An 11,849-nucleotide genomic window follows, 5' to 3' on the forward strand; every position below is an offset into this window, starting at 1 on the left:
ACCCTGGACACGCCGCTGAGCTGCTGGTGAACGGTGCCCCACGGGGGCGAGCGCAGCAGCTGCTGGCTGGCTCTCCCTGCAGCTGAAGCTCTGAGGTCCCTGTTCCGGGAGGGCAGGTGCAGCAGGCCTCTGCTTTGCATCGGGGGATTTCCAAGTGCCCCGTGCACAGTCCATTGTCCCCATGAGGTAGCTCCGTATCAGCATCCCTGTTCACCCTGGGAGGCTGTGCTGTCTAGTGGGAGGTGCTGGAACTATATGGGCTCAGGATGGAATTGCTGTGGGGAGCAGAGTCCCCTGCCTCTGCCCCATCTGGCGCTGGCCCCTGTCCCAAGACAGGACGCTTGGTAGTCGGGGGGCCTCAGTTCTCTTCCAGCCTGGCGATTCGTGTGCTCTATGGAACTGGGAGGCAGGACACCTGGGTTCTCTTCCCAGCTTTGCTGCTGGGTGGCTGGGCAAGTTGCTTCTCTTCTCTTTGCCTGACTTTCCCTGCCACGTGCAAGCCCTTCAGAGCTGGGGCTCTGTCACAAGATACGTCGGCAGCACCTAGTGCAGCGGGGGCTTGAGCAATAACAGATGGGGAAACCGAGGCACAGAGTTAAATGGCTGCGTTTTGCGCCCACAGTGCCCATTTCATGAGACCACAGGAGCCTGTGCAAGTTGGGAACAGAATCCCAGTCTCTGTGCTAACCAGTAGGCAGTGCCCCCTGCCTCACCCTCCTTTTGAATGTGGGGTCATGCCGAGCTGGGCCTTTGGATTTACTGGGTGGGGAGAGAAACGAGCTCTCCTGCACTCATGGAAAACTGGATTGTGCAACTCTGAGTCATGGTGGTGAATACTTCCTTACACCACTGTCCTCAGTAGCTGCTCACGGGCGTGAGCAATGGTTGCACAATGCTGCTGGGGTAGGATGATGACCTTCCCCGTCTGTGGCTGCTGATGGTGCACTTCAGCGATTGCGACTGTGCCTTGCTCAATCACGCCCCAAATAATGTCTGATCTGGGAGCTCGTGAACAATGGGGCCTTCCCAAAAGCCAACATGGGCCTCTTGAACTAAGCAGGGTTAGGGTGGGGCAGGACTTGGAAGGGAAACCTCTCAGGAAATCATGGGGCAGGTACTGTCCCTTTGTTGTGTTTGTACAGCAGCTGGCACCAGGGTCTTGGGGATATAATATATAAATCAATATCAATAATATAAATCAATATCATCCTAACACATCGTCCATCCCAACAGGATCTTTAAGTCGTTTCACAAACCACTGATGCAGCTAGTTCTGGGGTGGAACATGGGGTGTTATATCCAACCTGCTGCGCCAGGGGAGACAAGGTGGAGGAGGGGAATATCCTTTACTGGACCAACTCCTGTTTGTGGGAGAGACAACCTTTGGAGTCAAGTATCAGAGGGGTAGCCGTGTTAGTCTGTATCCACAAAGACAACGAGGAGTCTGGTGGCACCTTAAAGACTAACAGATTTATTCAGGCATAACCTTTTTAAGCTCCCAGGCTCGTCTTTTGAAAGAGTTGTGTGGGCTTCCTTTGAAGATGAGGACTGAGAGGTCGGATTTTAGGGTGATCATTTTGTGACAACTGTTCACCCACCGGTGATAGGGTGTTTTTGTCCTTTATCATTTTTCCATGTGAGTTCATTTGAGAGCACTGTGATTGTCTGGTTTCACCCCGATAGCTGCTGTTGGGGCATTTCGTGCACTGGATGAGGTACACCACATGTTCATAGAATCATAGAATATCAGGGTTGGAAGGGACCCCAGAAGGTCATCTAGTCCAACCCCCTGCTCAAAGCAGGACCAATTCCCAGTTAAATCATCCCAGCCAGGGCTTTGTCAAGCCTGACCTTAAAAACCTCTAAGGAAGGAGATTCTACCACCTCCCTAGGTAACGCATTCCAGTGTTTCACCACCCTCTTAGTGAAAAAGTTTTTCCTAATATCCAATCTAAACCTCCCCCACTGCAACTTGAGACCATTACTCCTCGTTCGGTCATCTGCTGCCATTGAGAACAGTCCAGAGCCATCCTCTTTGGAACCCCCTTTCAGGTAGTTGAAAGCAGCTATCAAATCCCCCCTCATTCTTCTCTTCTGCAGACTAAACAATCCCAGCTCCCTCAGCCTCTCCTCATAACTCATGTGTTCCAGGCCCCTAATCATTTTTGTTGCCCTTCGCTGGACTCTCTCCAGTTTATCCACATCCTTCTTGTAGCGTGGGGCCCAAAACTGGACACAGTTTGTGATGGGCATGGGTGGGACCGTGGCATAGGTGTCTTGGGGGGGGTATTGATTGATCATTGTCGCCGTGGAGCTGTGTCTGCAGGTTTTGCATCCGTTCTAGCAGCAGCTGCGGGTGAACGCCTGCAAGGAACAAGCCGCTCATGGATCCATCGACAGTTGCTCAGAATCAGTGTTGGGGTCTGTTCTGGTGCCCATCCATGCAGTATCTGAGCACCTCAAACTGCAAGAGATTTATCCTCACAGCCCCCACGCCGTGGGGCACGGCCATTCTGTTATCCCCATTGGGCAAGTGAAGCGCCCAGAGGGACGCCTGCGGTCGTGGCAGAACGGGGAACTGCATCCTAGGCACGTTCAGGCTGGAAATGAGGGTAATTAACCTTGGGAACCAGTTCCCAAGGGTTGTGGTGGATTCTCCATCAGCGCCTCGATGGAGATTGGAAAAGGATCTGCCTTAGTTCAAACAGGAATTAGGGCAGGTCTCTGGCCTGGGTTCTGCAGGAGGTCAGACTAGACAATCACAACGGTCCCTCCTGGCCTTGGAGAAACCCCTCTTGTCCCAGGCTCCCCACCGCAAGGCCATGCTCCCCACCAGGCCACCCTGCTTGTAGAGTGCGAAGCTGCGGTTTTGTTTTTTAAAAGACCAAGCTAGGGCATCTGGCTGCAGTGTAGCGTTGGCCCCCCGCATGTGTTTGTTGCGACAGGGCCTGACAGATATTTCAACACACTGGATTTAAAAAAAAGAAAAAAAGGGGGGGGGGACACAAAAAACCCATTCGATCTCTTTCAAAATCCAGAGCTAAAATCCTCAGTGAGTCTCCTTCACAACACACTGGCCATTGTTGCTGCCAGTTTCCTGTAAACCTATCCCTACCTCCTGAGGTGCCATGTTCTAGATGGGGGTGTACAATTGCTTCTTTGTAAAGCTTCGAACATCGGATAAGTTTCTGAGTCACTTGCCAGGCCTGCCCTGACTCAATCAAAACCTCTATTGAAAGCCCTCCGAGCAACTTGAGCTTATCTTTCCCCTGCATGGAGTGCATCTTGACAGAGTTTCTCAAGGTGAATTGTCTTTCACAAGACACTGACGTGCTGCGGTTGGCACCTCGATACCGCTCGGAAACTTGACAGGTAGCACGAACGGTGGTGCTGGTGAGCTTGTGATCCGGGACGTGCCAGGACGCTTTCCAAAACTGAGATGCAACCACCTCTAGGGCGGAACAGGGTAGCTGTCTAACGGCACGCAGCAACGTTGCGCCCCGCTTTGACAGCGAAGGACCCAGATTGAAAATGGAGGGAGGCCGAGTGTCAGGAGCGGCATTTGAATTGGGCGATTTATGAAGAGTGCCAGGGGATTTTTAATAACCTGGAGTGGTCAGCAACTAGTTTCTAGGCCTGGTTTTCATTTATACCACTCTGGCAGTGTTCAGGGGCCTTAGTCTCAGTGAGAGTCGGGCCAAATTCTATGCTGCCACTTAAACTGAGCAAGGTGGCCTGGGGCAGGGAGCTTGGAACACCCGCCTTCTAGTGCCCACGCATGTGGCTCCCATCACTGATGTGTTTATCCTCACAACCCCCCTGGCAGGCAGGGCAGGGCGGTTATCCTTGTAGGGAAGGTGGGAAACTGAGGCACAGAGAGACTAAGCGACTTGTCCAAAGACACACAAGGAGAAGGAATTGGTTCCAGAACAGAGAATTAAACATGGGTCTCCCACATTTTAGGCTAGTGCTCTAAGAACTGGCCCATCCTTTCTCCCCCCTCACTTTACTGCCTGTGCCACCTTGTAGCACTGCAATGGGCTGAAAAACAGTTGTCCGTCCCTCCCCGGAGCTGGCCGCATTTCCGTGGAGGATGGAAAGATGGGAATCGCTGCCGATGCTTTGAAGGAAGGCGGTGGAGTTGGGCTGGCTTGCAGCGACAGTTGAATTGGGCCCTGCTCTGTAGGGTGGAAAAGTGCGGGGTACACCTGAGACGTTCTCACTATCCTGTTTCGAGCCCCACACGTCTCCCATTGTTTGCTGTTGCTCATGACACACTCTGCTTCTTCCTGGCAGGGAGCCGAGAGGCCAGTGGAGCAGTCTCTCCTGCACGCATTCTGGCAGGAGGCCCGTGGAGGGAGGGTGGCGACCAGGTCCGGGTCCGGGGCAGGTAGGGGGGTTGTGTGTTAAAGCCATTCGAGACTGGCCCGGGAGTGTATGGCGGAGTCATCACGCAAGCCTTGCCCACCGCCAGCCTCTTGCACTTGCTCTCTCAGCTGTAGGGGTGCTGCTCATGCCATCCCAGTGCTTAGCCCTGGTGAAAAGTGTTCCCTGGGCAAGCCTCTCTCCGTGGAGTGGGTACAGCGCAGAGTGTGGACATGCCCGCTTTGCCCATCTGGTGAGATGAATCTGTTATTTCCCCCCACCCCATCTTACAGATGGGCACAGAGCTGGGGCAGTGAGCTTGGAACACCCGGCGCCTAGTGCCCAGCCAAAGTCACAGCACTGCCCAGCTGGTGGAGAAAGGAGGTGGCTGTACAGACAGCAGGGGTGGATGCCACACACTGGACTGGTGCCCGCCCCCATTTCCCCCGTAGACCACTGAATCCCCGTGCCACTTTGCTGTCCTGTTTGCAAACTGCTTTACCCAGACCGGACTCTATTCTGCTGTCCGTGATTGGCACAGTCCATCACTCTTGGTTTGTGCCAGCCGGTTTAGTTGAGGGTAAACATGGAGAACCCGGAGCTGACCTGCATCTCCTTTGGAGGATATGGCGTTTAAGCTTGTCTCCTTTAAGGACCTGAGCGTTTGCTCACTTCTGCTGCCCTGGGAGAAGCTGATCCCGGCTGTGCACGGTCACTGGGTACGTGGCAGCAAGTGCCAAAAATTTGTTGTAACGGCACTGCCTGTTCCCCACCCCCACCCCATGGTATCTTTGCCTCAGCCCACTTCCAAGCAGGGTGTCTCCGCACCCCCTTAGTGCCCACCAGGCCCCTGCCTGGCTGGGAACAGCAAAAAGGCTAGTGGACCACTTCCCCGCACCCCCCCACACACTATATTGCTTAGAGCCATGGGGGTCATTGACGGATGGACACCCCAACGGGGCCTCTGACAAATGCAGCCAGCTGGAGGTAAGTGTTGTCACTGGGGTACAGCGGGGACAGGAAGCCCCAGAGAGAGGAAGTGACTGGCTCCGGTGAGTCAGGGGCAGAGCTGGGAACTGAGCCCAGCTCTCCTGGGTTCCAGCCCCGTGCCTTCACCACTCCCGTCCTCCCAGAGCAACTAGTTTCAGCAGGGGTAACTGGGCTTGCCCGGCTTGGAAGCCCCCGGCCCTTATTCCTAATCCCTGGAACTATCCAGCCCCTAACTGAACCGGGTTTCCTCGCCTGGGGTCGCCTCTCTGGCAATTGCTGCATATCCAGGCTGGGCTGACTCTGTCTGCAGGAATGAAAGAGGGGAAAACATTTCTGGAGCCAAGGCTGCTGGCTGGGCGAAACCTCCATTCCCACTGTTTCCCAGCTGGACGGTTTGCCCTGAAGGCATGAGCTGGGAGAGCTGGCAGAGCGGCACCGCAGCCCTGCCATCTCCTTCCCGGCAGTTGCATTGTAATTCTAGAGCATTTGGAAAATAACTTTTCCCCTGAGCTACCTGGGTCTGAGCCAAATCTCTCTGCTGCTCTGCCCCAATCATTTCCCATCTCCACCTCCTCTGAAAACACCCGACCCTCTTTACAGGGCCCTGCTTGGGTCAGGAATGCTTGGTAGGAGTGGTTGGATATCCCACTCTCCAGAATTGGGGTGAGGGGGGGAACTGAGGTACAAAGAAGAGGAAGTGATTGGTCCCCAATCCAGTGGCGGAGCTGGAAATGCAGCCTGTGCCCTTCCCCCTGCACTCAGCCGAGACGCCCCCCCTGCTTTTCCAGCTGCGGGCTGTCCTTTACTGTAGTAGCCTCCTTGAAGGCTGAGGGGGCGGTTTGGCTCACGGCTGAAGGTTAAATGGGATTATAAAACCCAGCTGGTACTTTCCCATGGTCGTCAACCACTTCCCTCCCCGTTGGAGAAATAATGGGTGACTCATGAGGGCCATGCACCTTGCTATCCCCCCGCACCAGTGGGGGGGGGGGGAAGAGAGCGCTTTGCACAGGTGTACCGATTGCACAAGGTGCAGGCTGATGGAGAACTGGGCCCTGAGAGCCAGGCCCAATGGCTCTAGCTGTTAAGTCCTGCTATGGGCATTCCTCCAAGTGGTTCCAGGGGCCGCAGGACTGGCCTGCTTTGATCCCCAAAATCTCTTCTGGTTGACACTCAACATTTCCTGCATTCAGGGCTGCCTGGGGGAGGCAGTTTGCCCTCAGCCCCCTGTGTGAAAGGGCCCCCAATCTGAGTGGCATTCACTCTTGGGGTTGCTGCGCCGCTCAGGTTTGGCTCATCTAAGGAGGGGAGTGGCCTGGCTTCAAGACTAAGCTTGATAAATTTATGGAGGGGGTGGTATGATGGGATAGCCTAATTTTGGTAATTAATTGATCTTTGACTATTAGCAGTAAATATGCCCAATGGCCTGTGATGAGATGTTAGATGGGGTGGGATCTGAGTTACTACAGAGAATTCTTTCCTGGGTGTCTGGCTGGTGAGTCTTGCCCACATGCGCAGGGTTTAGCTGATTGCCATATTTGGGGTCGGGCAGGAATTTTCCACCGGGTAGATTGGCAGAGGCCCTGGGGGGTTTTCGCCTTCCTCTGCAGCGTGGGGCAGGGGTCACTTGCTGGAGGATTCTCTGCACCTTGAAGTCTTTAAGCCACGAGTTGAGGACTTCAGTAGCTCAGACATAGGTCAGGGGTTTGTTACAGGAGTGGGTGGGTGAGATTCGGTGGCCTGCGCTGTGCAGGAGGTCTGACTAGACAATATAATGGTCCCTTCTGACCTTAAAGTCTATGAGTGGGGCTGGCCCTGTTTGAGCCGCGCGAAAGGCTGGGCCATATGGAATAGGGCTGCTCTCCCGGGAGCCGCGAAGCCTTCTCCAAGTGTAGCCACAGAACCCCACCTACTCCAAGCCGATCTTTGCGAGAGGAAGCCAGAGCCAGGGTGTTGCTCTGTGGGGCAGGGGCTGTCTGGCTTTTGGTTCTGGTTGTACAGTGCCTCGTGTGTGGCCCATGTCTGAGATGCAAGGCAGTGGTGGAGCTAATAGGGGAGTAGAGGGGCAGTGGGGCCCCCCTTCGTGGCCTATAGGTGTATGTTCGGCACCTTTTTGCATGGGGCTGCAGAGTGAGCCAACCCCACGCTCTCCCGCCAGCGGTGGTACCTACCCAGCGGGGCTGGGCCTGGCTCCCTGCTCCAGACGTTGCAACCTGGTGCACGGGGCCAGGTGGTGCCGCGTCCCTGTGCATCGGGCCTCGAGGCCGTTCACTCAGGTTTGACCCGGCTGCCCCCTCTGTCGTGGTGGAGGAGTGGCCAAAGCTGAGAGGTGCCATGACCCTGGCATCAGGTCACAACTCCCGGAGCAGGGAGCTGCCAGGGGAGTGCTGGGTGGGGTCACTCGCCAGCCTTGCCCCACCCCCCAGGGCCAGGGTTAAGGTTGCAGTGCCGGGGTGGGCGAGGATGGTCTGTGCCCTCTAGGCCATTGGCCTCCCATTGGCAAACTACCACGGCTGTGAGGCACGATGCTAATACACCTAATAAATCACATGTGGCGGCATAAACCCCCATGGGCACGTTAGTGACCAGCCCAGAGGGTGTCCTTACTCCTCCCTTCAGATTTTAAAACCTTTGAAATCAGTCAGGTTCCACTGGGCCAGAGTAAACCCCCAGCCCAAGGGTGTGCCACGGCGTGCAGGGGCACAAGTGACTCTGGATTTACACCGGTGTAACTGATGTCAGAGTCTGGGTTTTCTACCCTGTGCACAGTGATGGTAACAGGGAAACATCCTGTATGGTTTATCGGCTCCGATAATAAGCAGCTGAATAGTGATGACTGGAAACATTTGGTCCTTCCAGGCAAGCATTTCGTTGTGATTGGTCATCGTTTTATGATTGTCTGCTTTAGCGCTTGGTCACTCAGTGGGTTAATCCAGATTGATGACTGTGCTTTAATTTCACACCCTCCCTTAATCTGAATTAACTGTCAAGTGTAGACAAGCTCTTAGGAGCACCTAGAGGCGCTTGCTAAGTTCAGGGCTCCATTGTGAGGGCTTGTCTGTGCAGCACCCGGCACAATCTAATTAGGCCAGGCGGACAAAGTGGGAGGAGGGGAAGTGACTTGTCTAAGGTCACCCAGCAGGTGAGTGGCAGAGTCTTCTGTGTCCCAACTGTGCCGTAACCACTGGGCCACCCCTCGTCTCTTGTTTTCTCTCTCTTGCACTCGTGATTTTCCGGGCCCAGTCCCACAAGCTAGGGCAGGCAGGCAAGATCGCTCTGGGCTCTCAGGTTTGTCAGGATCAGCCCCTATGTCATCTTCTAGCCAGAGACTTCGGCTGCTTCTGCCAGGTCCTGATACTCCAGCTGCCCTGCTCCCGGAGGCGTCATTCACATCTGTGCCGCGTGCGCATCAAACGTTCCCACCAGCCTGTGCGGAGAACAGGGGTGGGGGGTGAAATCCCAGCACCTCTGCCTGTGGTCGCGTTTTGTGCCCTCTTTACCCAGGTATCCGCGACTCCAGCAGGAGATAGGCACCGAGAATCCAACCTGCGGTGGCTGCTCTGTGCTTGGCTGAGTTCCAAGCTGTGAGATTTCGCTCTCCTCCCAGACAGGTCCGACGTGCCTGAACAAACCTTCGAACCAAGCACACATCATCTGAGCACTTCATTTTGTCAGGCAGCTGTAGGTTTGCTTTGGAAAGACAGGAGCTATCCACCACTGAGGATAGCATTACAGTGGCCTTTCTGTAGCGCTCGCCACATGCTGTTAATAATCCTGTAGCATCCTTCATCCAAGGATCTCAAAGATCCCTATAGCAGGAGCACGGCCCAAAGGATAGAGCAATTTGGTTTTTATTCTCAGCTCTGGCAAAGGCCTGCTCGGTGACCTTGGGCAAGTCCCTTCCTTGCTGTGTGCCTCAGTTTACGCATCTGTGCACAGGGGCTAATGATACTGACCTCCTTTGTAATGTGCTTTGAGATCTGATGTTGTAAGAGTTAGATATTATTATTAAAGTAAGTGTGACTGTGATACCCACTTTCAGATCCCTTTGCACTGCCAGAGTAGTGTAAAGGAGAATCCGGTTATGTTTGATTGCAAACAGGAGTAAACTGCTCTGAGATCTACTGGTGAAAAGCCTGAGGTAAGAACTAGGGATGATCATTCTATTAATGCTGGCCAATCAGTTTAATTGCATGCATTGCAAACAATCCCAACAGTAACTGTCTAGTTTGGCGAGTCAGCCTCACCATCGCTGGTTTGCAACTGGGGAAACTGAGGCCTGGAGTTGGGGAAGTGACTGGCACCTGGATCCCATGCAGGGAGGCAGAGGAAGAACTGGGCATGCCTGGCTCCTATTCTGGTAATGGGCCCACTGTATCATGCTGCCATGATTCAGGTGAGAGAGCTGCTGTGACTAACTTCAGCCGGGCATAGGTGCGGGGTGAGGTTTGAACCTGGGGCAACTCCAGGGGTTTCCTTAAAATGCAATACAGAGCGTAAGTCTGAACTTCTGGATCCGCCACCTACTTGCTGTCACCAAGCTGCTCTGTGTCTCAATTTCCCCCAACTGTTAAACAGGGAAACCATTATAAACGAGGCTGAGCTGTACTTGGTGTGAAGAAGCAATTGACAGAGAGGAGTCTGGGATATTTTGAGGAGTTAGTGGTGGGAAAAGGCTTGGGGTTAGAGCTTGGACTGGGGACTTGGGTTCTATTCCTGGCTCAGCCACCAACTTACTGAGTGACTGTGAAAGAGTCTCTTCACTGTTCTGTGCCTCAGCTTCCTCACCTGTAACATGGAGGGTGATGATCGTTGTGTCTAACAGCTGCAGTCATGGACCAGAGCTCTATTATTGTGCTAGCCACTGTTACAGACACAGAACGACCCGGGGACCGTTCAGTGTGTGTTTCGTAAGGCCCTGTCTCTTCGTGGGTGGATGTACAGCTCCTGGCACATTGGGGCCTCCCAACGTGAATCATGGGAGGGGCAGCCGGATTCCTTTCCCTTCGCCATGCCCTGCAGGCCAGCAATGCTGGAGCCTTTGTCTATTGCTGGGCCGCCTTGATTTCTCTGCGCTCACTTCATCCAGCTGGGGGTTATTTGCATTTAGACTTTCGGGAGACTGCGAGGAGCCAGCCCAGCCGGAATCAATTTATTTATGAAATTCCTGAGGTGGGAGCAGGAAGCACAGGAAGGTTGTGGGGCTGCTGCCTGAGATAAGGCATACAGAGATATTTAGCAGGTGATAATGCAAACCGCAGACGAAGAGGAGGGAATCTGGCCCCTGACCTGGAGCAGTCAGGTCGTGATTTCCATGACATTAGAGGCTAGTTTGAGACCTGTTAAAGGGGCCAGATTGTCTGAGGTGCTTAGCACCGCTAGCTCCCACTGACTTTGGTCAGGGTGCTGGGACCGCAGCACCCGGTGCATGGGGATGGGAGGGCAGTGGTTAGGGTGCTAGCCTTGGAACCCTGGTCTCTGAAGGTCATTCCCTGCTTTGCCACAGTCTCCATGTGTGACCCTGAGCAAGTCCTTTAGATGCTCCGTGCCTCAGTTTCCTCACCCGAACCATGGGGATAATAGCCCTGCCCCACGGGGGGTGGTGAGGCTAAATCCATTAAAGACTGAGTGCTCTGACACTGCAGTGAGTGGGGCCAGATAAGTATCTGAGAGAGAGAGCGGTCATCACGGCAAAAGGAGGACTAAAGTATTTAGACACCTCACAGAATTTGCAAACACCCCTCAGTTGGGTGCCTAACTCCCTTAGACTATCAAAAGGGAGTTGGGCACTTTGTAAATCCACTAGGCACTGTAGTACCCGATTGCTGCCGTGCATTCCCGTGCTGTGCACTTAGAGAGGATACCGGAGAAGCTGGAGGCAGACAGAGAAGAAGGGAGGCCGGGGGGGGGGGGGGGTTGCAGGGCAAACCTGCTCCACACTCACCCTGCAGCAGCAGCTCTTGTCCTGGGGAACTGGGCCTGGCTCCCTGCTCTGGCTGTTATGACCTGGCACGGGGAGGGTCACAGCCACACTTAGGTTTGGCTCGGCTGCCCCTCCATGACAGAGATTACCAGGTCACAACTCCACTTGGTTTGGGGGCCCTCTCAAATGGGGGGGCGGAGCAAAGGCCCCCCACCCACCAGGTGTCCCAGACAGTTAGTGATTGGAAAAGTCTTGGGACTAGAGCACTGGACTGAGATTCAGGAGTCCTGGGCTCTGTTCCCAGCTCTGCCACTGCTCTGTGCCTCAGTTTCCCCACCTGTATAATGGGGAATGATGGTCTTTATTTGTCTTGTGGTAGCCCCGTCAGAGCCTTGGTCATGGCCCAGGACCCACTACTGTGCCAGGCACTGAACAAACGCAGAAACCCAAGGGGCTCATTTAACTCCTCTTTCCTAAGGCCCTGCCTCTTCCTATAAATTCCAATCCACCCTTGGGTGCCTTTGTGGAAGGGATGTTTGGATAAAACATGAGTGACTGGGCTCAGTACAGGGTG

Source organism: Lepidochelys kempii, chromosome 24, assembly GCF_965140285.1.
Source record: "Lepidochelys kempii isolate rLepKem1 chromosome 24, rLepKem1.hap1, whole genome shotgun sequence".
NCBI classification, from domain to species: domain Eukaryota; kingdom Metazoa; phylum Chordata; order Testudines; family Cheloniidae; genus Lepidochelys; species Lepidochelys kempii.